We start from the raw sequence: 26,570 nt of genomic DNA, 5'->3' as shown, positions 1-26,570 counted from the left end.
CCGGGTGAGACGGTGGCCTTGATAAACGTCGTGTGCACTCCGACGGCTCCTCGCACTGGCCGTTCTTTCGAAGGAACACGAAGCCCGGACGGCAGCGCGTCTGTTCACAACACGGTTTACTGAATATCTGAAGTCCGCTGTGGAGACCTGCTGCTCAGAAAAAGAAAGATTTCTTCCAACACGTGACTGCCCGTGGACAAAGCACCCGGGCGCCCGAGAGCTCTGATGGAGACGGACAAAGAGAGCAACGTTGGGTCCATCGCTGATAGCACAGCATCCGTCCCGCAGCCCGTGGATCGAGGAGGCGCTTTGACTTTCAGGTCTTCTTACTTAAGAAATGCATGTCCGGGCCTGGGTGGCTCGGTCCGTTAAGTGTCCGACTTCGGCTCAGGTCATGATCTCGCAGTCCATGGGTTCGAGCCCCGCGTCGGGCTCTGTGCCGACAGCTCAGAGCCTGGAGCCTGCCTCGGATTCTGTGTCTCCCTCTCTTTGTGCCCCTCCCCCACTCATGCTCTCTCCCTCTCTCTCTCTCTCAAAAATAAACATTCAAAAATTTTCTTTAAGAAAGGGTCTGAAAATGTAAACAAAGGACTGTGTCAGGGGAGAAATTGCAGACTCCATCGCTGTGTTTGTGCTCGTGTGTGTGTGTGTGTGTGTGGGGGGGGGGTGTCCTTGTGGGGCTGAGTTCTCCTGCACGAGCTGCAGCCACCCAGGTCACTCGTGGATGGTCCCCCTTAAACCTTGGGCGGCCGGGGGCACCTGGCAGAGGCCACACTGTGAGCTTGTGGCCCTCAGAGGGCCCCAGAGTCTCTGCGCTGCCCAGGAAGCTGTGAGCTCACCACCGCCCCAAGGGTCCATGCTGGTTCCCCAGAGGGACCGGACAGGAGGTGGGATGGACTGTGGCCCAGGGCAGGGCTCTGGGCTGCAGATTGCAGGCTGACAAGCCGGTGCCCCTATCCCGGGGGCGGTGGGAGCCACTGAAGGTTTCAGAGCAGGGGACGGGGGGGTCAGGAGGGCGCTTCCTCCAGCAGCCCGGAGCAGAACAGCCGGGAATGGGAAGAGGGCAGGGGCCAGGGACCCACCAGGAGGCAGGACTCTTGGGGCCCGAATTGGGCAGGGGCAGCTGAGGGGAGAAAGGCGCGAGCAGGGCCGGGCCAGGCACAGTCCTCCACCCCAGTGGTCCCCAGCCCCCGCGTCCCCAGGCAGGTCGGGACGGGCCTCCGGCTGTCTCAGCCTGAAGTGTTGGGGCCCCCTCAGCTCAGCGCAGTAGGTCAGGGACGGGAGCTGCCCGACCTGGGCCAGTGGCGGAGCCCCGGGCCGGATGAGTGTGGCGCCCGACACCCCAGCAGAGGCCGAGGAGCTGAGCGGGGGCGGGAGGGAGGCTCGGCTGCTCCCCCAGCTGCCCGTTCGGGCAAAGAACGCCGTTCGTGGTAAAATCGTGGCGGAACGTCTCGGACCGCTCAGGCAGATGTCCCGAGGCATCGCCCTCAAATGCGGATCCCGACTTGAGCTCCACTGTGGCGAAGTGTCTGGAAGGCCCCGTTATCAGGCCGGTGCCCGGGAACTGGGGGGTGTGTCTGGGGGGCTGGAGATGGGCCAGGTCTTGGGGTACATCAGGGCTGCCTGGCGGCCCCAGGCACGCCTGGCAGCTCGTGGCTCGGGCTGCCTCCCCCACGACGTGTCCCTCAGCTGTCCGTCACCTGTTCCTGGCCGCGGGCCTCTCTCACCTCCGCCTCCTCTATGCACCTCCCACGTAGGTGCCGGGGTTACGGGGCAACCAGAACTGACAACGTCCCGCCTTTTGGAGTTTGTGTTTCAGTGCGGTTTGCGACTGTTCCTGCCATGACAAAACCCAACTTAAACGGACTTAAACCACCAAAGGATTCTGCTGGCTCAGGCATCCACTGCAGGTGTGGCTCGATCCACCCCTGGGGTGTGGACCCCGCTTTCTTCCTCTCCCGCCGGCTCTCTCTCGGGCGGCGGCTTCTGCGGCTCCTTCACAGACGCCAGGAGCTCTTTCCCCATGCGCTGTGGGGTCCACCCTCTGGAGGAGCCGAGGCTTCATTTCCCAGGCCACAGGGGAGACTCGTTAGCAAGAGAGCGAGGTCCACGAGATTTCAAGCCTGGAGCCAACTCTGGAGGCTGATGTGGATGTACACGGTGGGTCTGCATGGGGGAAGGAGGGCTGGGGGGAGAGGCCGTTCCCAGGGGAGCAGGGCTGGAGCTGTGCCGGGGGAGCGGCAAAGGTGGACGGGGCGACCCTAGGTGGGGCTCCTGGGGCCCCCATGTCCCTGGTCACAGCCCCCAGATCTTCCCTGTGATTGCCCTCTCTGCCTCCGTGTGTGGGCTCCATCCATCCTTCCTGGCTTCTGGGTCCCTGGCTCATCAACAGCGGGGTGGGAAGAGCTCTATTTTTAAAAATAAAAGAAACATGAGTTAACATGAGTTCTATCTACCCTTGCCACAAATTTACTTTTTAAGTTTTTAATTTATTTTAAAAAAATATTTTCTGTATGTTTATTTTTCAGAGAGAGCAAGAGAGAGAGAGAGCAAACTGGGGACGGGCAGAGAGAGAGGGAGACAGAGGGTCTGAAGCAGGCTCCATGCTGTCCGTGCAGAGCCTGAGTCGGGGCTCGAACTCATGAACCGGGAGCTCATGACCCGAGCCAGAGTCAGGCACTTAACCGACTGAGCCACCCAAGTGTCCCTATTTATTTTTTATTTGAGGAGAGCGGGGAGGGAGGGAATCTTAAGCACATTCCACGGTCAGCGCTCAGTGAGGAGCCCAACTCAAACCTGGAATCATGACCTGAGTTGAAATTAAAAGTTGGATGCTCAACTGAGTCACCTAGGTGCCCCTTACAACAAAATTGTAAACGCACAGTACAATATTGTCAGCTGCAGGAACAACGTGGGACGGCAGATCTCTAGGACTTCTCCTTCTTGTATAACTAAAACTTTACCTGTTGAACAGCACCTCCCTATTTCTGTCTCCCTCCCCCCAGTCCCTGGTAACCACCGTTCTAAGCTGTTTCCTTGAGTTCGACTACTTTAGATCCTCATCTAAGTGGAGTCATGAGTATTTGTACTGTGTCTGGCTTATTTCACCGAGCCTAATGTCTTCCAGGCTCACCCATGTTGTCACATATGAGAAGGTCTTCTTTTTTAAGGCTACATAATATTCCAAAGTAGGTGTATCACACGTTTTCTTTATCCATTCATTTGTCCATGAACATTTCAGGTTTTGCCATTTCTTGGCTGTTGTGGATAATATTGCGATGAACGTGGGAGTGTAGATACCTCCGATTTCAATTCTTCTAGATAGATGCCCGGAAATGGGATTGCCGGATCATATGGTAGTTCGATTTTCAATTTTTTGAGGCCACGCTCTGCCATTTCCCATAGTAGCTACACCATTTTACATTCTCAACAGTGTACAAGGGTTCCAGTTTTTCCGCATCCTTGCCAACACTTTTCCTTCTTCCCCTTCCCCTCCTCCTCCTCCTCCTCCCTCCTCCTCCTCCTCCTCCTCCATAATAACCATCCTAAAAGGTGTGAAGTGATATTGTAGTTTTGACTTGTGTTTCCCTGATGATTATTGATGTGGAGCATCTTCTCATGTACCTGTTGGCCATCTGTATATTTTCTTTGGAAAAATATTCAAATCCTTTGCCCACTTTTTAATCAGGTTGTTTGATTTTTTTGCTACTGAGTTGTAGGAGTTCTCCATACATTTTGAATATTAGCTCCTTATCAGAGATACAGTTTGCAAATATCTTCCATGGGTTATCTTTTCACTCTGTTGATCGTTCCCTTGTCTGGTCACAAGCTTTTTAGTCTGACGCAGTCCCACTTGTTGATTTTTGCTTTTGTTGTCTGTGTTCTTGGTGTCATATCCGAGAAACCACTGCCAAGACCCATGTCATTAAGCTTTTCCTTATATTTTCTTCCAGGAGGTTTACAGTTTCAGGTCTTAAATTTAAATCTTTAATCCATTTTGAGTTGATTTTCGTGCGTGGTGCCAGATGAGGCCCAATTTCATTCTTTTGCATGCGGATATCACTTTTCCCAGCACCATTCGTGGAAGAGACCGTCCTCTCCCCATTGTCTTGACACTTTGCTGAAGGTCAGTTGACCAGCACACATGTGGGGTTACTTCTGGCCTCTCTGTTCTGATCCTTTGGCCTGTACGTCTGTTTTCATGCCGGTACTGTGTTCGTTACTGTCTGGTGGTCGCATCTTTTGAAATCAGGAAATGTGACGCCTTCACCTTTGGTCTCTCTGGAGGTCACTTTGGCCATTCAGGGTTCTTTGTGGTTTCAGATGAATTTTAGGATTTTTTTTTTTTTATTTCAGGAGAAATGGCCTTTGGGATTTTGATAAAGGCTGCATCGAATCTGCTTTGGGTAATACGAACATTCTAGCCATAGCAATTCGTCCAATCCATGAACATTATTTCTGCTTCCTTTAATTTCTTTTGTCAGTATCTTATAGTTTTCTATAAGGTTTCTTGTAAGTTTCCTATAGTCCCTCACCTCCTTGACTAAATCTTTTCCTAAATCCTTTATTCTTTTTGATGTTATTTTAAATGGGATTATTTCCTTAATTTACTTTTTGGATGGTTCATTGTTAGTCTATAGAAACACATCTGATTTTTGTGTGTGAATTTTTGTATTCTTCAACTTTACTGAATTTGTAGATTAGTTCTCCCAACACTCTGTGCGTGTGTGTGTGGTGGGTCATTAGTGTTTTTTGCACATAACATCATGTCACCTGCAAACAGATAATCTGACTTTTTCCTTTCTGATTTGCATGCTTTTATGTCTTTTCCTTGCCCGGTTGCTCTGGCGAGGACTTCCAGTACTGTGTTGGATAGGACTGGTGAGATCTTAGAACCTCTTCTGTTTGTTTTTTCCCTCCACTCTTTTCTTTCCTTGTGCTTTATTCTGTTTTTTTTTAACGTTTTTTTAAAAATTTATTTATTTTTGAGACAGAGAGAGACAGAGCATGAACAGGGTGGGGCAGAGAGAGAGAGGGAGACACAGAATCGGAAACAGGCTCCAGGCTCTGAGCCGTCAGCCCAGAGCCCGACGCGGGGCTCGAACTCACGGACCTCGAGATCATGACCTGAGCTGAAGTTGGACGCTTAACCGATCAAGCCACCCAGGCGCCCCTCTGTTTTTTTTTTTTTTTAAGAATGTTTATTTATTTATTTTGAGAGAGGGAGCTCAAGCAGGGGAGAGGCAGAGAGAGGGGGGAGAGAGAGGATCCCAAGAAGGCTCCCTGCTGTCAGCTCAGATCCAGACGTGGGGCTTGATCTCATGAGCCGTGACATCATCACCTGAGCTGAAGTCAAGAGTCGCATGCTTAACCGACTGAGCCACCCAAGTGCCCCCTTTGTGCTTTATTCTGGATGTTCTCTTCCAGATGACAAAATTTGCTAGTGCACCCACCAAATATGTTTACAATTTTGGTTATTTTATTATTATTTAGTTAATGAAATTTTTATTTATTTATTTGGGTCATAGCCGGGGTTCCCTGTTGATATGAATTGAATCATGTCTCCCCAAGTAACCTCCCGGTACCTCAGAATGAGACCCTATTTCGAAACAGGGTCTTTACAGGTGTAATGAAGTTAAAATGAGGTCATAATGGTGAGTTCTAATCCAGTATGACCGGGCCCTTATCAAAAGGGAATTTGGACCCAGAGACTGACAGCTACAGGGACACAACGAGAGGAGGCCCAGGAGATACCACCATGTGGGGAGGGGTCAGAGGTCGGAGGATGGCTGTCACAAGCCTGGAATGCCTGGGGTCACCAGAAGCTGGGAGAAGCAAGGAAAGTTTCTCCCCTGGAGCCTTTGAAGACAGCACAGCCCGGCTGACTCCTTGATTTTGGACTCCCGGCTCCAGAAGCCTGAGACAAGACGTCGCTGTCATTTTCAGTCCCCCAGTTTGTAGTACGTTGTTATGGCAGCCACGGGACACTCACGCACCTGGGAAGGAAGAGGTGAGGCAAAGGTTCTGGGCTACCATCGTCTTAGAGAGAGAGAGAGAGAGAGAGAGATCAGGCAGTCAGGAGTGACACAGGGCATGGTGGGTGCAGGCTCGGAGAAGAGTCGGCTGCTTATTCTATCTCAGCCTCATCTTGCAAGAGGCTGAGTATCAGCACGTTCCGTCCAGGAGGAGGAGTGGGGAATAGTTTACTTACAAGCCAGTGCCCAAGCCCCGTTCATGCCACGGAGTATTAACTCCCCTACTTTCGCACAGACGTGAGTGCTGGGCGAGTCCTGGAGCTTTTCATGCTGCCGTGGAAACCAGGACAACCTGCGTTGGACCCCAGTGGCACCCAGGGCGGGCCTGACGTGCAAGGCTGCTGAGGTGCACCTGCCTGGAGTCGGGGTGGTGGGGGGGCCCACCTAGAACCAGTTACCACGGTGACGGCTGATGCAGAACAAACGGCCAAGTGCTCTGGGACAGGTGCGGCCGAGAGAGCCTGCACAGACCTTAAGAGGCACGTGATATGAGTCTACCTCTTTCTTCCTTTTTACACTTTTCGAATCTCTGCCAAAATTCTCAGCCTTGCCTTTTATCTGCTTAAACAATCAACACGTACTTATTTTGAGATGTGTCTGACAGTCGATGAGAATGTCAATATCTGGATGCCCGTGGGCTTGTTACTGTTTTCCCTTGTACTTCTCCACCTTGTCTTGTCCCCTTGTAGGGTCGCTGTGGGACGGAACGTGTGTTTGTCACATTAGAGAAACACTTCGAGACGCTGGAGGGTCTTCCTGCCTGTGGTTGAGGCACCAGGGGGCACCAAAACCCTACGGTTGCCTTCATCCAGTTTTAGAGCTGAGAGATGATTCAAGGGTGAATCCTACTTCCCCACCCCCCAAAGGCTGGAATGCTTCTGCCCACCCCTCACCTCCCACCAAGCTGGTGGTCTCCATCCAAAGCAAAGGGGGTGGTCTCATCTCTTTCCCTTAGGCTGACAGCTGATTTTCAACTTATTTTTTTTATTTTTGAGAGGGAGAGTGAGACAGAGCATGAGCGGGGAGGGCCAGAGAGAGGGAGACAGAATCGGAAGCAGGCTCCAGGCTCCGAGCCGTCAGCACAAGGCCCGACGCCGGGCTCGAACTCACAAGCCGTGAGATCGTGAGCTGAGTCGAAGCTGGATGTGCAACCCACTGAGCCACCCAGGCCCCCCGAGAATCTGATTTTCAAAATAAATAAAGGAACCCGGGGCATCCGAATGGTATCTTTAAAGGGCCACAAGCCAGATAGCTGTTGAAGTAAGATTTTGTATGCAAAGAAAATACCCTTCAAGACCGAAGGGTAAATAAAGACATTTTCAGACAGAAAAGCAGAGAGACTTTGGCGTAAGAAGAACAACACGAAAGAAAATACTAAGAGGCGTTCTTCAGGCAAAAGGATGGTCTCGGGAAGAAGAGAGATGCAGGAAGGCATAAAGAACAGCCAAACAGTAGATATATCAGTGCATCTTAGCGGATGCTGATAGTGGGTGGCAGCAATAACATCATGTTGGGTTAAACGCACGATAGGATGGAAATGTGCGGTGGCGTCCGTCTGTAATTTGGGGGGTGGGTAGAGTTGAAACGTTCTGAGATTTTTGCATTCTTCATAAAGGCATCATTTGATGTTAGACGTTGATGAGTTCAGGAAGCGTGTTGTAATCTCTGGAGTAACTACTAAAAGAATGATAAAAGCCTGTATAACTTCTCAGCTCATAGAGAAAAAAACGGAATAATAAAAAGTAATTCATTCAAAAGCCGATTGTCAAGAGAGCGAAAGGAATACAGATCGAATGGGAGAGCGTAAGGCACTTATTATTTTTAATAAACATGCCAGTAATTACTAGTATATCTGAGCCTAAATATGTTGATAGTTATATTACATATGAATGGTCACCATTCTGCTGGTCACCAACATGGAATAACAGGGATCAGATATGTCCTACCGCCTGCATCAGTGAAAGAATGAATAAAATATACGAAGCAGTGGCTTTCAAGGCCCAGGGCACCAGGCGACAAAAAGTGGTGATTCCTGAGAGACGAGAAGTCTGTGGGGCACGCCCTGTCATTGCCCCAGCGTCCTGCCTTGACAGCTTCCGGGATGGAGCTGGGTGGGCTCCTGAGGTTAAGAGGACGGAGCTAAGAGCCTGAGGAGGACAGGGCACATGACAGGACAGAGGGTCTGACAGGAGGGAGCTGCACAGGGACAGAACCCTGGAGATCTACGTGGGTAGTAGCCCCCATCCCCAGCCCGGGGGATCCAGCCTAGTAGTGATCAGTGCATGCCTGTGAAGCAGTGACTTGAGCTGGGGGAAGGACGACCCAAAGGTTAGAGACAATAGTCCTCAGGGCTCACACAAGACTGTGAATAGAGCCTCCTCCAACCACCCATACTGGAAAACTCCATTGATGCATGGGACATTAGGTAGACTGCACAGAAGGGTTTGCCCTCAGTAGTGGGAAAAAATTATTCCTAGACCAAGCACTGCTCTGGTCAACCTAACACATCTCCACAGGAAGATTCCAAAGGATCACACTATTTCCGAGGACATTAACAGCACCTCAGAACAAAACTCAAGAATATTCACAGGAAGACAAAATTAGCCAACGCCCAATAAGGTAAAATTTACAACATCTTTCACCAGAGCAAAAGTTACCGGGCATGCAGAAAGCCCGACAAATGTAGCCCATGATGGTGGGAGCAGTCAATCCATTGAAACCAGCCCAGATCTGACACCAATTTGGGGATTGGCAGACAGGGACATTAAAGCAATTATTACAGCTGTTATTTCATATGTTCAAAAAGTCAAGTAGAGTCGTGGAAGATGTCGATGGCCCAAGTCAAACTTCCATAGATGAAACAGCAGTCTGCGAGATGAACAGAGTCAGCAGACTTCCGGACACTGTGGAAGAAAATATTAGGAGACCTGAAGATGCAACAAATGAAAACTAAAACGGGACACAGAAAAGAGAATTAAACAATGAAAAGAGAATCAGTGAGCTATGGGTAGGTACTTGGGAGTCCTGGAAGGAGAGGAGAACGAGGGGGGGACATAAAGAATGTTTGAAGAAATAATAGCTAAAGGTGCTTCAAATTTGATGAAAAGTATAAACGCACATCCTCAAGAACTCAGTGAATTCCAAACACAAGAAACCTGAGTAAAACCACCTTAAACACATCATAATCAAATTGCTCTAAAGTAGGGATTGAGAGAACATCTTAAAAGCAGCCAGAGAAAAGAAGACTTGTTATGTACTGAGGAACAAAGCTAAAGGTGACAGCAGATTTCTCATCAAAAACCATCAAAGCAAGGAGACAGCGAGGCAACATCTTCAAAATGCTGAAAGAAAAAAAAAAAACCTACCCTCTTGTATCTAGTAAAATATCTTTCAACAATGAGGGTGAAATAAAGAACTTTTCAGAAATACAGAAGCTGAGAAAGGTGGTGAGCCACACACCAGCACTGCAGGAAACGTTACTGGACGCGCCAAGCAGAGGGAACATGGCGCCCTACAGGAATGCATTTCCAACAAAGGAACAGAGAACAACTGGGACCACGGCCACATCAGCAAACGTGTAAGGTTTAAACAGTGGTTGAAGTCTTTTGTGAAGAACCATAATAACAGCACATTGCTGGCTTCGTACATTTGTAGAAGACAAAATGTATGACAAGAGTAGCAGTAAGGTCATGAGTAGAGAAATGGAAGTTTACTAGTGTAAGTTTCTTCTACGAAACGTGAAATGGCGTATTAAGTGTAGACTGTGATGAGATACAGATGTATACTACAATCTAGAAAACGCCCACAGAAGCAGTAAAGAGGACTAAGAAGCCAAGAGAGATCAGATGGAATCATGAAAAACAAGTAATCCAAAAGAAGCCAGAAAAGGGGGATAAAGAGCACAGAGATGGATGAAACAGATAGAAAACAAATAGCACGATAAGCTTAAACCTGATCAAAACTACAATGGAATGTAAATGATGGAAACACCGAAGTGAATATCATAGATTGACAGACTGGATACAAATGTAAGAGTCGACTGTCTTCTGTCCATAGGAAATTGACTTCACATATACAGATAGATGAATAGATTAAAAGTGAAAGGAGGGAGCGTAGCATGCCACGCTAGTACTAATGCAAAGAAAGCTGGAGTCACCAAATAACCATTAAACAAAGTGGATTTAAGAGTGAAGAATAGGGGCGCCTGGGTGGCGCAGTCGGTTAAGCGTCCGACTTCAGCCAGGTCACGATCTCGCGGTCCGTGAGTTCGAGCCCATCGTCGGGCTCTGGGCTGATGGCTCAGAGCCTGGAGCCTGTTTCCGATTCTGTGTCTCCCTCTCTCTCTGCCCCTCCCCCGTTCATGCTCTGTCTCTCTCTGTCCCAAAAATAAGTAAACATTGAAAAAAAAATTAAAAAAAAAAAAGAGTGAAGAATATTACCAAGAATGAGGAAGCTCATTTTGTAATGAGAAATGTTTCATCGAGAAGACAAAACAGTCCCAAACCTGTACACAGCTAATAACTGATCTGAAACACGCAGGAACAGACTTGGCGAGGAGACAGAGACCCAATCACATGCAGAGATTTCATATCCCTCTTTTCAACCATCTATGAGAGCGATTAGACAGAAAATCAGCATGGACGTGGAAAACTTGAACAACACTATCAGCTACCTTGACCCAATGGACCTTTACAGGACACTCTACCCAAAATTGGCAGGAATACACAGATTTTGGCATGTGTATGCATGCAGAATATTTACCAAGACTGATGATACTGGGAGCCATACAATCAGTCTTGATACATTTAAAAGGATCCAAATCCTAGCAAATATGCCCTTTGACAACAATGGAATTGAATTAGAAATCGGCAACAGAAAAGTCTCCAGAAAATCCCCATATAATTGGAAACGAAATAACACACTTGTAAAATAATCCATGGATCAAAGAAGAAATCAAAGCAGAAATTAGAACGTTTTAGGAACTGGATGCAAATGAAAACACAACAATATTTGATTTGTGGGCCTTGGTAGCAGTAAACATATACATTAGAAAAGAAGAAAGGTCTCCGGTCAACAATCTCGGCTTCTACCTTAAACGAGAAAGACAGGTGCGTTTTAAACACAGGTTTACGTATATTGGTGAAAATGTTATTTATAGTAGCTCTAAACTGGCAACAAAAACTGGGCAGAAAGAGAAAGTGGACGGAGGTGCTAGAGTGAGCAGACATGGACTTTATATGTTTTATTAAGTTTTTTATTTTAATTCCGGTTGGTTAACCTACAGTGTTACATTAATTCCAGGTGTATACTATAGTGATTCAACAATTCCGTACATTAGTGCTCGTCAGGATAAGTGTGCTCTTTAATCCCCATCACCTATGTCACCCATCCCCCCACCCACCTCCCCTCTAACCATCTATTTGTTCTCTACAGTTAAAAGTCTGATTCTTGGCTTGTCTTTCTCTCTTTCTCTTTCTTCCCTTGGCTCATTTGTTCGTTTCTTACATTCCATTTGTGAGTGAGATCGTATGGTATTTGTCTTTCTCCGATGGACCTATTTCACTTAGCGTGATGCTCTCTAGCTCCATCCATGCTGCTGCAAATGGCAAGATTTCGTTCTTTTTTATGGCTGAATAATATTCCATATATATCTTTGTCCATTCATCAATCAGTGGACACTTAGGTCGCTTCCAAATCTTGGCTATTATAAATAATGCTGCTATAAACATAGGGGTTGCATGTATCCCTTTGATTTAGTGGTTTTATATATTTTTTTGAATAAATACCCAGTAGTGTGATTACTGGGTCATACAGTAGTTCTATTTTTAACTTTCTGAGGAGCCTCCATACTGTTTTCCACAGTGGCTGCACCAGTTTGCATTCCCACCAACAGAAAAAGAGTGTTCCCCTTTCTCCACATCCTTGTTAACACCTGTTGTTTCTTGTGCTGTTGACTTTAGCCATTCTGACGGGTGTGAACTGATATCATGATTTGCATTTCCCTGATAACAAGTCATTTTGAACATCTTTCCATGTGTCTGTCGGCCATCTGTATGTCTTCTTTGGAGAAATGTCTGTGTCTTCTGCCCATTTTAAATGGGATTATTTGTTTTTTGGATGTTGAGTTGTATCAATTCTTTGTATATTTTGGATACTAACCCTTCACTGAATATGTCATTTCCAATATCTCCTCCCATTCCATAGGTTTTTCAGTTTTGTTCATTGTTTCCTTCACTGTGCAGAAGCCTTTTATTCTGATGAAGTCCCAGTAGTTTAATTTTGCTTTTATTTTCCTTGCCTCAGGAGACATATCTAGAAAAATGTTGCTATGGCTGATGTCAGAGGAATTACTGTTCATGGTTTCTTCTAGTATTGTTATGGTTTCGGGTCTCACAGGTTTTTAGTGCATTTTGAATTTATTTTTGTGTATGGCATAAGAAAGTGGTCTAGTTTCATTTCTTTCGCATGTGGCTGTCCAGTTTTCCCAATGCCATTTGCTGAAGAAAGTCTTTTTCCCATTGGATATTCTTTCCTGCTTTGTTGAGGATTAATCAACCATATAATTGTGGGCTTATTTCTGGGTTTTCTATTCTATTCTGTTCTATTGATCTATATGTCTATTTTCCTGCCAGTGCTATACTGTTTTGATGACTACAGCTTTGTAGTATAACTTGAAATCTGGAATTGTGATGCCTCCAGCTATGTTTTTCTTTTTCAAGGTTGCCTTGGCTATTTGAGGTCTTTTGTGGTTCCATATACATTTTAGGGTTGTTTGTTCCAGTACTGTGAAAAATGCTGTTGGTATTTTGGTAGAGATTGCATTTAATCTGTACATTGCTTTGGGTAGTATAGACATTTTTACAGTATTTGTTCTTCCAATCCATGAGCATGGGATGCCTTTCTGTTTCTTTGTGTCATCTTCAATTTCTTTCCTCAATGTTTTATAGTTTTCAGAGTACAGGTCTTTTACCTCTTTGGTTAAGTTTATTCCTAGGGGCTCTACTAGTGCTTTATTATTTTTGGTGCAATTGTAAACGGGATTGTTTTCCTAATTTCTCTTCATCAGACATGGACTTTAAAGTAACCATCATCAACGTGCTTAAGGCAACAGGAAAAAGATCAAGAAAATGCATAAAAAGGTGGAGAATTTCAAAAGAGAACTGGAGTCCATTAAAAATAATCCAACAGGAATTCTGAGCCGAAAAAGACAGTATCTGAAATAAATGGACTCACTAGAAAGATTTAACAAAAGATTAGACAAAGTGGAAGACAGATTTATTGGGTGATGATGGCATCTACTTCCAGCCTCTCACTTTCAACCTTTCTGTGCCCTTCAGCCATTCCTCTGTGTGGAGTGTCCACCTGGTCAACAGCACACCGTGGGTCTTGATTTTTACCAAGCCTGACATTTTTGTCTTTTAATTGGAGTGTTTATTCCATTACATTTGATAAAAGGAACTTATGGTTAGCTTTAAGTCTGCCATCCTCCCATGTTTTCTATATGTTCCATTCTGTTTCTTTTTCCTTAACCAACCTTTCCTACTTTATTTGAGAATAATCAAGTATTAGTACATTTGACCTGTTAGATCTTTAGGTAGGCATTTTTGTATCACTTTAGTGGTTTTATAGGCTAGAGATTTCAATAAGCATTTCTGATTTGCTACAGTCTCCCTTAAATTCACACTTTTATCACTTCCCAGACAGTGCAAGAATGTTAGAAAGGCTTTGCTACAATTTTCCCTTTCTGCCCTGTCTGCTGACGTTTTCACTTATTTTTACTTCTCTTTTATAAGTTTTAAACGGTTAACATATATTCATAAAAATAATGTAAATATATATTTAACCACTTACTCCTCATATTCCTCATTCTTTCCCATAATTCTGTGCCTCCCTCTGGGACTATTTCCATTTGTTCTAAAAAAACTTGCTTAGTATTTCTTGTATACTAAGCTAGTAAGCTGGTGACAAAATCACTTCGCTTTTGTTTGTCTGAAAATTTTGTTCATTTCACCTTCATCTTTTTCTTTCTTTTTTTTTAAAGAACTTTTTATTTATTTTTAATCATTTATTTTTTTCTTGTAGTCATTTCCAGGGATCTTAATGACTTCAGTGTCTTTAAGGCTCGTAACATGGCATTACTTTTGCCAGCGTTTTTTAAATTTCTGCAGAAACACATTCAGGTAAAAAGATTCATTGGCCGGCTTAAGAATTGTATATATTGAAACAACTATAGATTTATTGGAGGTTGCGAAGATAGCACACAGAAGTCTCATATGCTCTTCCTTCAATGTTTCCAGTAGTTGCATCTTGTATAATTATGGTGCCTATCGCAAGCAGAGAACGGACATCGGTATGATGTGTATGCGCAGTTGTATACCATCTTGTTACACGTGTAGATTCACACAATCGTCTCTGAAGTTGAGGCACAGAACCATTCCATCACCACAAAGATCTGTTGGTGTCCACATTTTGCCACCTTGAGTGAAATATAGAAAACTTCCTTCCTTTCGGTCCCTTTGCCTCCCCTGTTTCTAATAGAATTATCTTAAGGATTTCCTCTACACACATTGAAATCTATACCTGGCAGTGTTACACCTTTTGGTTTGGCCATCAAACATAATTTAGAAAACTCAAGAGAGAAGAAAACTCTATTGCATTTACTCACTATTTGCTCCTGATGCCGTTCCTTTTTCCTTTCTGATCTTCCAAGATTCCTTTTTTTTTTATCATTTCCCTTCTGTTTCAAGAACTTCCTTTGGCCAGTCTTTTAAGATCTGCTGGTATAAAATTCTCTTAGCTTTCCTTCACCTTAGAGTATTTTACTTCCCATTCCTTCTGGAAGGAATTTTGCCTGATACAGAATTCAGAGCTAACAGTTCTTTGCTTTTAGCGCTTGAAAAAACGGGTCACTTCCTTCCAGCCTCCCTGGTTTCTGAAGAGAAATCCACTGTCACTCAAGCTGGCTTCCTCCCATAGGTTACATGTAATTTCTCACTGCTTCAAGATTTTTCCTTGGTCTTTAGTTTTCTGAAGTTTGATCAGGATGTGTTGTGGTGTGGGTTTCTTTGGGTTTATCAGGGTGGGTGTTGGCTCAACTTCTTGAATGGGTAGGTTTATGTCTTTTGCCAAATTTGGGATGCCTTCAGCCATATTTCTTTGAATGGCTTTCTGGCTCTGTACTCTTTGCTCTTTCTTCAGGGACTCCAATGACATGAATGTTAGACCTTTTGTTATCATCCCACAGGTCCCCGAGGGTCTTTCATTCTTTGGCGTTCTATTTTTTCTCTGTTCAGATTTGTTGCTTTCAGTTTTTCTACCTCCACGTTCACTGATTCTTTCCTCTGTCCTATCCATTTTTCTGTTGACTCCATACAATGAGATTTTAATTTGGGTTAATATATCTTTTAGTCCCCAAATTGCCATTTGGATCTTCTTTCTATTTTCTGTTTCTTTGCTGAAACTTTCTATACTTTTATTTGTTTCAAGTGTGTTTGTAATTGCTCATTATGATGAGCTGCTTTAAAATCCCTTCTGGATAATTCCAACACTAGTATCATCATCTCCTTCTTAGCGTCTATTAATTGTTTTCTCACTCACTTGATGTGCTCCTGGTTCTAGGATAATTCTGGCTTTTCTATTAGATCCTGAATATCTTGGAAATTATGTCTGAAACTCTGGATATTGTCTCACACATCCCATTGCTGTATTCTCATTTTTTTTTTCTCTTCCAGTTTTTTGGGCTTCATTTTGGTCAATTCCTATGGACTTGTCTTGAAGTCCACTAATCCTTTTTTTTTTACACTGTGTCAGATAATGAACTTTTAAATTCTTGATTGCCATCTCATTCTTTTCTAGAGACTCCATTTATCTGTTGAAATTCCCCATCTTTTAATACATGTTGGCTATCTTCTGCTCTAATCTGATTTTTAAATATTTATAATAGTTATCTTAAAGCTTTTGACTGCTAAATTCAGCATCAGGGTCATCTATTGGTCTGTTTCCTGTGACAGTTTTTTTCCCCCTGATTTGGGAGTCACATTTTCCTGCTTCTTTGCATGTCTTGTAAATAGTGACGGTATGCTGAGCATTTTCTTAAAAAAAAAAGGCTGAAATAAATATTAATTTTCCCCCAGAGACAGTGTGCCCTTTTCCCCTTTACACAGGTAGAATTAGGAGTTTGGTCAGGTCTGGGTTACTGGTCTAGTTAGTTTGAGTTCACCTCCGGTTCTGAATATTTTGAGGGTATGGTCTGTTCTGTTTGCATAAGAGATTTCTTCCTCCAGCAGGACATTGGTACGTAAACACCACAAGATTATTTTTTATCTCTGTGATTCACTCTGGATTTTCTCTGACTTTCTCTTTTGCTCTTAATACCACCTATTGAATTTTTAATTTTAATATTTTTCATTTTTAGAACTTCCATTAGACTCTTTTAAAAGTATAAATCCCAGGTCCTCAGTGAATTTCCCTCTTTCCTTGCACATATGAATCAGAGTTATTTTAAAATTCTTTCATTGCTAGCCTCAAATGTCTGAATCATCTGTGATTCAAAACTTCACAAAAATCATTTATGATTCAAAACCTATTGTTATTATTATTATAGTTTTGGTCTCTTTTGTCATTTGGTGTCTTCACCAAAATGAAACTTTTGGTTTTCAGTCATTTGGTCCTTTATTTTAAAAATAAATTTTTAAAAAATGTTTATTTTTGAGAGTGAGAGAGAGAGAGAGTGCGAGTGAGGGAGGGGCAGAGAGAGAGGGAGACACAGAATCAGAAGCGGGCTCCAGGCTCTGAGCTGTCAGCACAGAGCCTGATGCGGGGCTCAGACTCTAGAACCACGAGATCATGACCTGAGCTGAAGTCATATGCTTAACTGACTGAACCACCCAGGCATCTCGATCCTTTTTTTTTTTTTTTTTTAAATGCGTTACAATTTTTGTTTGGATGCCAGATGTTGTAGATATAAAGGTGAAGAGACTCTACATTATGTTATTTTCCTCCAAAGAGGCTTTTTCTTCCTGCATGCAGTCTACCAGATCTCCTTGACCTTGCTGAGCATTGGTCTTGAGTTCTATTAGGGTTGGCTTATTCTAATTTCCCCTCACTCCTAGGATAATCTGTACTCCTTGATGTGATCCTTAGTCCCAGAGCATTTCCCTAGCTTCTAAGATGTGGCCCTTTTGCAGTCTCATCTGAAAGCCCAGGGCTCTCCCAAAGACCCTCAGTCCTGCGGGGCATGAACTCCAACATCTGCCTCTATCGTTCTTCACTGGCTGGTGTGTCCCCCCCTTAGCTCCTTAGTCTACCAATTTGTTTGCATGGAGTCTTAGGGTCTCACCCTGAGCAATCCCAACTCGAGACGGTGACTTGAGAGGCATTCGTGCAGAGAATTTCACCATCTCACGATTCTACCCCTCAAGTCCCAGCTGATTTGGCAGCTCTGAATCCACTCTGTCTCCCCAATCCCCTAGGTCTTCGGCTTTCTGGCTGGATTTGGTGTCCTTGCATTGGGAAGTGGAAAATGCCCCTATGGAAAAAGTGGGGATGATTGTGCAATTCCTACCACGCACTTCTCTCCTCTCGCAGGGCGTATCCTTTCAAGTTCTGTCCGCCTTGGCTGTTCTCCAGTGCCTTCCCAAGGTTTTTTCATCTATTTTTCTGTTGTCAGCAAGGGGCTTAGCTCTCCAAGGCATTTCCTATGGCCGGAGCTGGAATCCTCCTTTTAAAATTTCATTTTTTTTAATTCAATGCTTTATGCTCATTGATGATAAAATTCCACCCAAGTTGTCTGATGGGAGCTTCCTCAGGCCAATTCTTATAAAATTTCGACATGTCTCCATGAGTTTTGAATGCTTCCTTACTTTCTGGCACCAATAATTTTGACTTTTCTTGCCCCAGGCCTGTTACCAACTTCTAGGTCAATTCAGCAGAGAGAGCTAACAAGTAAATATTTAAGAATTAGCTCATATTGATAGTTCTAATTTCATTCCAACATCTTGGGGTTCTTCCAGTCCTCCCCACCTCATTTGTGCACCCTCCTTCCTGTACAAAGAACCTTGGTTTTTAATAACATCCATGTTTACTTTTTTGCTCAACCCTACGCAGAAAATAGTTTAAGAATTGCAATGTCCAAATCCACTGGCAACAATGGACTTCTCACTAAAAGTTCAGACTTTCTTTTTCAAAGCTCAGAATTTTTCTTTTTAATTTTTAATTTTTTAAAATTTACATCCCAATTAGTTAGCATATAGTGCAACAATGATTTCAGGAGTAGATTCCTTAGTGCCCCTTACCCATTTAGCCCATCCCCCTCCCATAACCCCTCCCGAAACCCTCAGTTTGTTCTCCATATTTATGAGTCTCTTCTGTTTTGTCCCCCTCCCTGTTTTTATATTATTTTTATTTCCCTTCCCTTATGTTCATCTGTTTTGTCTCTTAAAGTCCTCATATGAGTGAAGTCATATAATTTTTGTCTTTCTTCGACTAATTTCACTTAGCATAATACCCTCCAGTTCCATCCGTGTAGTTGCAAATGGCAAGATGTCATTCTTTTTGATGGCCGAGTGATACTCCGTTGTATATATAAACCACATTTTCTTTATCCATTCATCCATAGATGGACATTTGGGCTCTTTCCATACTTTGGCTATTGTCGATAGAGCTGCTATAAACATGGGGGTGCATATGTCCCTTCGAATCAGCACACCTGTATCCCTTGGATAAATGCCTAGTAGTGCAATTGCTGGGTTGTAGGGTAGTTGTATTTTTAGTTTTTTGAGGAACCTCCATACTGTTTTCCAGAGTGGCTACACCAGCTGGCATTCCCACCAGCGGTGCAAAAGAGACCCTCTTTCTCTGCATCCTCACCAACATCTGTTGTTGCCTGAGTTGTTCATGTGAGCCATTCTGACAGGTGTGAGGTGGTGTCTCATTGTGGTTTTGACTTGTATTTCTCTGATGATGAGTGATGTTGAGCATTTTTTCATGTGTCGGTTGGCCATCTGGATGTCTTCTTTGGAGAAGTGTCTATTTATGTCTTCTGCCCATTTCTTCACTGGATTATTTGTTTTTTGGGTGTTGAGTTTGATAAGTTCTTTATAGATTTTGGATACTAACCCTTTATCTTATATGTTATTTGCAAATCTCTTCTCCCATTTGTCAGTTGCCTTTTAGTTTTGCTGATTGTTCCCTTTGCTGTGCAGAAGCTTTTTATTTTGATGAGGTCCCAGTAGTTCATTTTTGCTTTTGTTTCCCTTGCCTCTGGAGACGTGTTGAGTAAGAAGTTGCGGCAGCCAAGATCAAAGAGGTTTTTGCCTGCTTTCTCCTTGAGGATTTTGATGGCTTCCTGTCTTGTGTTTAGGTCTTTCATCCATTTTGAGTTTATTTTTGTGTCTGGTGTAAGAAAGTGGTCAGGTTTATTCTTCTGCATGTCGCTGTCCAGTTTTCCCAGCACCACTTGCTGAGGAGACTGTCTTTATTCCATTGGATATTCCTGCTTTGTCAAAGTTTAGTTGGCTATATGTTTGTGGGTCCATTTCTGGGTTCTCTATTCTGTTCCATTGATCTGAGTGTCTGTTCTTGTGCCAGTACCATACTGTCTTGATGATGACAGCTTTGTAGTATAGCTTGAAGTCTGGGATTGTCATGCCTCCTGCTTTGGTTTTCTTTTTCAAGATTGCTTTGGCTATTCGGGGTCTTTTCTTGTTCCATACAAATTTTAGGATTATTTGTTCTAGCTCTGTGAAGAATGCTCGTCTTATTTTGATAGGGATTGCATTGAATATGTAGAGTGCTTTGGGTAGTATCGACATGTTAACAATACTTGTTCTTCCTATACAGGAGCATGAAATATTTTTCCATTTTTTTGTGTCTTCTTCAATATCTTTTGGGGCGCCTGGGTGGCGCAGTCGGTTAAGCGTCCGACTTCAGCCAGGTCACGATCTCACAGTCCGTGAGTTCGAGCCCCGCGTCGGGCTCTGGGCTGATGGCTCAGAGCCTGGAGCCTGTTTCCGATTCTGTGTCTCCCTCTCTCTCTGCCCCTCCGCCGTTCATGCTCTGTCTCTCTCTGTCCCAAAAATAAATAAATGTTGAAAAAAAAATTAAAAACAAACAAACAAACAATATCTTTTATAAGCTTCCTATAGTTTTCAGCATATAGATTTTTCACCTCTTTGGTGAGATTTATTCCTAGGTATTTTATGGTTTTTGGTGCAACTGTAAATGGGATTGATTCCATGATTTCTCTTTCTGCTGCTTCATTGTTGGTATATAGGAATGCAACCAATTTCTGTGTATTGATTTTATATCCTGCAACTTTGCTGAATTCATGAATCAATTCTAGCAGGTTTTTGGTGGAATCTTTTGGGTTTTCCATAGAGAGTATCATTTCATCTGTGAAGAGTGAAAGTTTGACCTGCTCCTGGCTGATTTGGATGCCTTTTATTTCTTTGTGTTGTCTGAATGCAGAGGTTAAGACTTCCAATACTATGTTGAATAATAGTGGTGAGAGTGGACATCCCTGTCTTCTTCCTGACCTTAGGGGGAAAGCTGTCAGTTTTTCCCCATTGAGGATGATATTAGCATTGGGTCATTCATATATGGCTTTTATGATCTCGAGGTATGCTCCTATCCCTACTTTCTTGAGGGTTTTTATCAAGAAAGGATGCTGTATTTTGTCAAATGCTTTCTCTGCATCTGTGGAGAGGATCATATGGTTCTTGTCCTTTCTTTTATTGATGTGATGAATCACGTTAATTGTTTTGTGGATATTGAACCAGCTCTGCATCCCAGGCATAAACCCCACTTGGTTGTGGTGAATAATTTTTTAAATGTATTGTTGGAGCCGGTTGGCTAATATCTTGTTGAGTATTTTTGCATCCATGTTCATCAGGGAAATTGGTCTATAGTTCTCCTTTTTAGTGGGGTCTCTGTCTGGTTTTGGAATCAAGGTAATGCTGGCTTCATAGAAAGAGTTTGGAAGTTTTCCTTCCATTTCTATTTTTTGGAACAGCTTCAAGAGAATAGGTGTTAACTCTTCTTTAAACGTTTGGTAGAATTCCCCTGGAAAGCCATCTGGCCATGAACTCTTGTTTTTTGGGAGATTTTTGATTACTAATTCGATTTTCTTACTGGTCATGGGTCTGTTCAAATTTTCTATTTCTTCCTGTTTCAGTTTTGGTACTGTATATGTTTCTAGGAATTTTTCCATTTCTTCCCAATTGCCCATTTTATTGGCATATAATTGCTCATAATATTCTCTTATTATTGTTTTTATTTCTGCTGTGTTGGTTGTGATCTCTCCTCTTTCATTCTTGATTTTATTTATTTGGGTCCTTTCCTTTTTCTTTTTGATCAAACTGGTTAGTGGTTTATCAATTTTGTTAATTCTTTCAAAGAACCAGCTTCTGGTTTCATTGATCTGTTCTACTGGGTTTTTTTTTGTTTGTTTGTTTCGATAGCATTGATTTCTGCTCCAATCTTTATTATTTCCTGTCTTCTGCTGGTTTTGGCTTTTATTTGCTGTTTGTTTTTTTTTTCCATCTCCTTAAGGCGTAAGGTTAGGTTGTGTATCTGAGATCTTTCTTCCTTCTTTAGGAAGGCCTGGATTGCTATATACTTTCCTCTTATGACCGCCTTTGTTGCGTCCCAGAGGTTTTGGGCTGTAGTGTGATTTTCACTGACTTCCATATACTTTTTAATTTCCTCTTTAACTTCTTGGTTAGCCCATTCATTCTTTAGTAGGATGTTCTTTAGTCTCCAAGTATTTTTTACCTTTCCAAATTTTTTCTTGTGGTTGATTTCGAGTTTCATAGCATTGTGGTCTGAAAATATGCACGGTATGATCTCGATCATTTTGTACTTACTTAGCGCTGATTTGTGTCCCAGTACATGGTCTATTCTGGAGAACGTTCCATGTGCACTGGAGAAGAATGTATATTCTGCTGCTTTAGGATGAAATGTTCTGAATATATCTGTTAAGTCCATCTGGTCCAGTGTGTCATTCAAAGCCATTGTTTCCTTGTTGATTTTTTGATTAGATGATCTGTCCATTGCCTTGAGTGGGGTGTTGAAGTCTCCCACTATTATGGTATTACTATCGATGAGTTTCTTTATGTTTGCGATTAAATGATTTATATATTTGGGTGCTCACACATTTGGCGCATAAATGTTTACAACTGCTAGGTCTTCTTGGTGGATAGACCCCTTGATTATGATATAATGCCCTTCTGCATCTCTTGATACAGTCTTTATTTTAAAGTCTAGATTGTCTGATATAAGTATGGCTACTCTGGCTTTCTTTTGTTGACCATTAGCATGATAGATGGTTTTCCATCCCCTTATTTTCAATCTGTAGGTGTCTTTAAGTCTAAAGTGGGTCTCTTGTAAACAGCATATAGATGGGTCTTGTTTTCTTATCCATTCTGTTATCCTATGTCTTTTGGTTGGAGCATTGAGTCCATTGACATTTAGAGTGAGTACTGAAAGATATGAATTTATTGCCATTATGATGCTTGTAGAGTTGGAGTTTCTGGTGGTGTTCTATGGTCCTTTCTAATCTTTGTTGCTTTTGGCATATATATATATATATATATATATATATACATACATATATATATATATATATGTATGTATATATATATATATTTTTTTTTTTCATCTTTTCTCCCCTCTAAGAGTCCCCCTTAAAATTTCTTGCAGGGCTGGTTTAGTGGTCACAAACTCCTTTAATTTTTGTTTGTCTGGGAAACTTTTTATCTCTCCTATTTTGAATGAAAGCCTTGTTGGATAAAGAATTCTTGGCTGCATATTTTTATGATTCAGCACATTGAATATATCCTGCCACTCCTTTCTGGCCTGCCAAGTTTCTGTGGATAGGTCTGCTGCGAACCTGATCTGTCTCCCCTTGTAGGGTAGGTTAGGGACTTTTTTTCCCTTGCTGCTTTATGATTCTCTCCTTGCCTGAGTATTTTGTGAATTTGACTATGATATGCCTTGTTGATGGTCGGTTTTTGCTGAATCTAATGGGGGTCCTCTGTGCTTCCTGGATTTTGATGTCTGTGTCTTTCCCCAGGTTAGGAAAGTTTTTTGCTATGATTTACTCACATAACCTTTCTACCCCTGTTTCTCTCTCTTCCTCTTCTGGGACTCCTATGATTGTGATGTTGTTCCTTTTTAATGAGTCACTGGTTTCTCTAATTCTTAAATCGTGGTCTTTTGCCTTAATCTCCCTCTTTTTTTCTGCTTTGTTATTCTCTATAAGTTTGTCCTCTAGATCGCCGATTCTCTGTTCTGCCTCGTCCATCCTTGCCATTGCTGCATCCATCTATGATTGCAGCTCAGTTATACATTTTTAATTTCATTCTGGCTATTTTTTACTTCTTTTATCTCTGAAAAAAGGGATTCTAATCTATTTTTGACTCCAGCTAGTATTCTTATTATCGTGATTCTAAATTCTGATTCAGACATCTAGCTTGTATCCGTGTTGGTTAAATCCCTGGCTGCCATTTCTTCATGCTCTTTCTTTTGGGGTGAATTCCTTCTTTTTGTCATTCTGAAGTGAGAAAAGGAATTAATGAGGTAGAAAAATTGACATAAAAAAATTAAAATTAAAAAAATATTAAAATTGAAAAATTAGGGGCGCCTGGGTGGCTCAGTCGGTTGAGCGTCCGACTTCAACTCAGGTCACGATCTCACGGTCCGTGAGTTCGAGCCCCGCGTCGGGCTCTGGGCTGATGGCCCAGAGCCTGGAGCCTGTTTCAGATTCTGTGTCTCCCTCTCTCTCTGCCCCTCCCCCGTTCATGCTCTGTCTCTCTCTGTCTCAAAAATAAATAAACTTTAAAAAAAATAAAAAAAATAAAATTGAAAAATTAAACACACACACACACACACACACACACACACACACACAAATCGAATAAATGATGCCAGATCCTAGGTGTTTTGGTCTGGGTGTTGAAAATGGTTTGACAGATTAGAGAAAAAAAAAGGGAGGGAGGGAAAAAAAAAGGAAATCGTTTGAGAATTTGAAACAATGAATACACCGAAGTAGACTAAAATGAGATGATGGGAGTAAAATAGAATTTGAAAAAATATACACAAAAGTAAAGACTATAGTAGAAAAAATTAAAGACAGGGGCGCCTGGGTGGCGCAGTCGGTTAAGTGTCCGACTTCAGCCAGGTCACGATCTCGTGGTCCATGAGTTCGAGCCCCGCGTCAGGCTCTGGGCTGATGGCTCGGAGCCTGGAGCCTGTTTCCGATTCTGTGTCTCCCTCTCTCTCTGCCCCTCCCCCGTTCATGCTCTGTCTCTCTCTGTCCCAAAAATAAATAAACGTTGAAAAAAAAATTAAAAAAAAAAAGAAAAAATTAAAGACAAATATTTTTAATAAAAATTAAAAATAAATATGAATTTTTTTCTTTTTCTCTATTCAAGAAAAAGAAAAGAAATGAAAAAGAGAAAAAAGATTAAAAAAAGAAATCGTTTGAAAATTTGAAAAAGTGAGTACACTGTAGTAGACTCAAAAGATGGAAGTAAAATAGAATTTGAAAAAATTTACATACAGGCAAAAAATATCGTGAAACATTTAAAATGTTTTTAATAGAAATTGAAAGTAAAAATGAAGTTTTTCTCTTTCTGCATTCAAGAAAAAGAAATGAAGAAGAGAAAAAAGAAAAAGAAAGGAAATTGTTTGAAAACTTGAAACGGTGAATACACTGAAGTAGACTAAAATAAAATGATGGAAGTAAATTACAATTTGAAAAAGTTTACACAAAAGTAAAAAATATAGCCATAAAAATTAAAAAAATATTTTTAATAAAAATTGAAAATAAAAATGAATTTTTTCTCTTTCTGTATTCGAGAAAAAGCAAACAAGCGTAAAAGAGAAAAAGAGAAGAAAATGGAACAGATGAATCTTCTAACAGATTGAAGTAGGACTGAAATTACTTCGTTTTCCCCCAGAAGTCAGACTATGAAGTGCTCGACAGTCCATAAACCAAGCCCGCGGTGACACTCGTGTTCTTCAAGAGCAAAGCTGTCGGAGTTGGGCGGGGCTCGGTGTAACAGCTCCGCCCTCCACTAGATGGCGCTGCTAGTCTACTGGGGTGGGTTGTTGCGGCGCTCGTGGGTGCGTATGCGCCTGCGCGGCAGCGGTGAATATGGCGCCACCCAGCTACCCGCTCTGTTCTCCCGGATCAGCAATCGAGCACCCGTCCTCTGTCTTCAGCTTTCGTCCACTCCCCGCCTTTTCACTCTCCGTGACCAGGCCCCGGGCAGTACCTCTCTCCCGAGCTTTGTCTCAGATGCGGCTGTTTTCCCCAGCCCCTTACTTCCGGCTTTGACCCGTTCCGCCCCTCTGCGGGAGGGTCTCACCGAGCGACGGCCCCTCAAGCGACAGCCAAATGTCGGCCGCGCCCAGGAACGCCTGCTGGACCCTGCTGCTGCCGGTGCCCCGAGACTGCGGCCAGGTGCCACCTGCCCCAGAAAACGTTCGCGAGATAGTGTAGCAGCAGCGTTTCAGGGATGGTGGAAAATCACAACACACGTCTGGCACCGGGCTTCACCCTTAACGACCTTGCTCCAGCACCAGCGAATGTGGCCGTTTTCCGGGGTCCGCCGGGACCAGGCGGCTTCAACAGTCTCCACCAGATGTCCTTCGAGCAGTGGAACCGCTTTTCCCGTGTGGCCCGAGAACCGCCCGGACGCCGCTCTGCTCCTGGGGATTCGCCCTTCCCACCCGAGCAGCGCCAGGTAGGGAGCTGCGGGGTTGCAGCCTTTGCGCCCCCCTTGTTTACAGTCTTAATGGAATTGAAACTCTCTCCTTCCTCCTTTCTCCCTTTTTAGTTTAGTCCCTGCGGCCATTTCCAATTTTCCACTTTCTCTCCAGCTGCTTTTGGGGAGGGGTGCTTTTCCCGTATTCTCCCCCCCCCCCCCCCCAGTCTCCCTCCTCTCTCCGCTCACAAAAGCGGTTCCCCACCCTCCGGGGCTCCTCGCTCCCCAAATTCACCTCTCCGCATCACGTACCTGCTGAATTCTGTGGTTCGGTGGTGCAGATGTTGTGTTAATCCTCCAATCAGCTTTCTAGGTGTGTAGGATGGTTTAGCGTGGGTCTGGCTGGATTTCATGGACGCCAGAGCCACAAAAAGCTTCCGTGCTGTTCCGCCTTGTTGGCTCCTCATTATCTATTGCCTTTCATTCCTTCTGCATTTCTGCCTCAGGCGCCTTCTGGCCATTCTTCTGGCCACTTTTTGTTGTCCCTCTGCCTCTAAGCCCAAGGAAAATCGCAGGGCAGTGGGGAGCGGCGACCGGATCATAGGGCTGACAGAGCTCCCTCAGGAGATGCAGCAGGATGGCTGCTAGAGCGGGGGAGAGGGGGGCCTCAAAGCTCAGAATTTCTTTTCGTTCTTCTCATCCTGACACAAACAGATCCATGTGTTTAAAAAGTACTTGACGTGGCTACGTATGAAACTGATACACAGTTACGTTCATTTGTTTCTGTTTGTATTCAATTTGAGGGTTCCCCGCCCCCGCCAAATCT

General features: G+C 43.4%; 1 non-coding gene across 1 annotated transcript; it reads right to left on the bottom strand.

Moving 5' to 3' along the window:
• Nucleotides 1–14,109: 14,109 nt before the first annotated feature.
• On the bottom strand, nucleotides 14,110–14,239 carry LOC125169340 (small nucleolar RNA SNORA33). The gene has a single exon (XR_007153648.1). It is a non-coding gene; the product is annotated as a small nucleolar RNA SNORA33 (small nucleolar RNA).
• Between the last annotated feature and the right edge of the window lie 12,331 nt (nucleotides 14,240–26,570).

Source organism: Prionailurus viverrinus, chromosome B3, assembly GCF_022837055.1.
Source record: "Prionailurus viverrinus isolate Anna chromosome B3, UM_Priviv_1.0, whole genome shotgun sequence".
In the NCBI taxonomy this organism is placed as follows: domain Eukaryota; kingdom Metazoa; phylum Chordata; class Mammalia; order Carnivora; family Felidae; genus Prionailurus; species Prionailurus viverrinus.
This window is presented reverse-complemented; position numbering and strand designations above follow the sequence as displayed.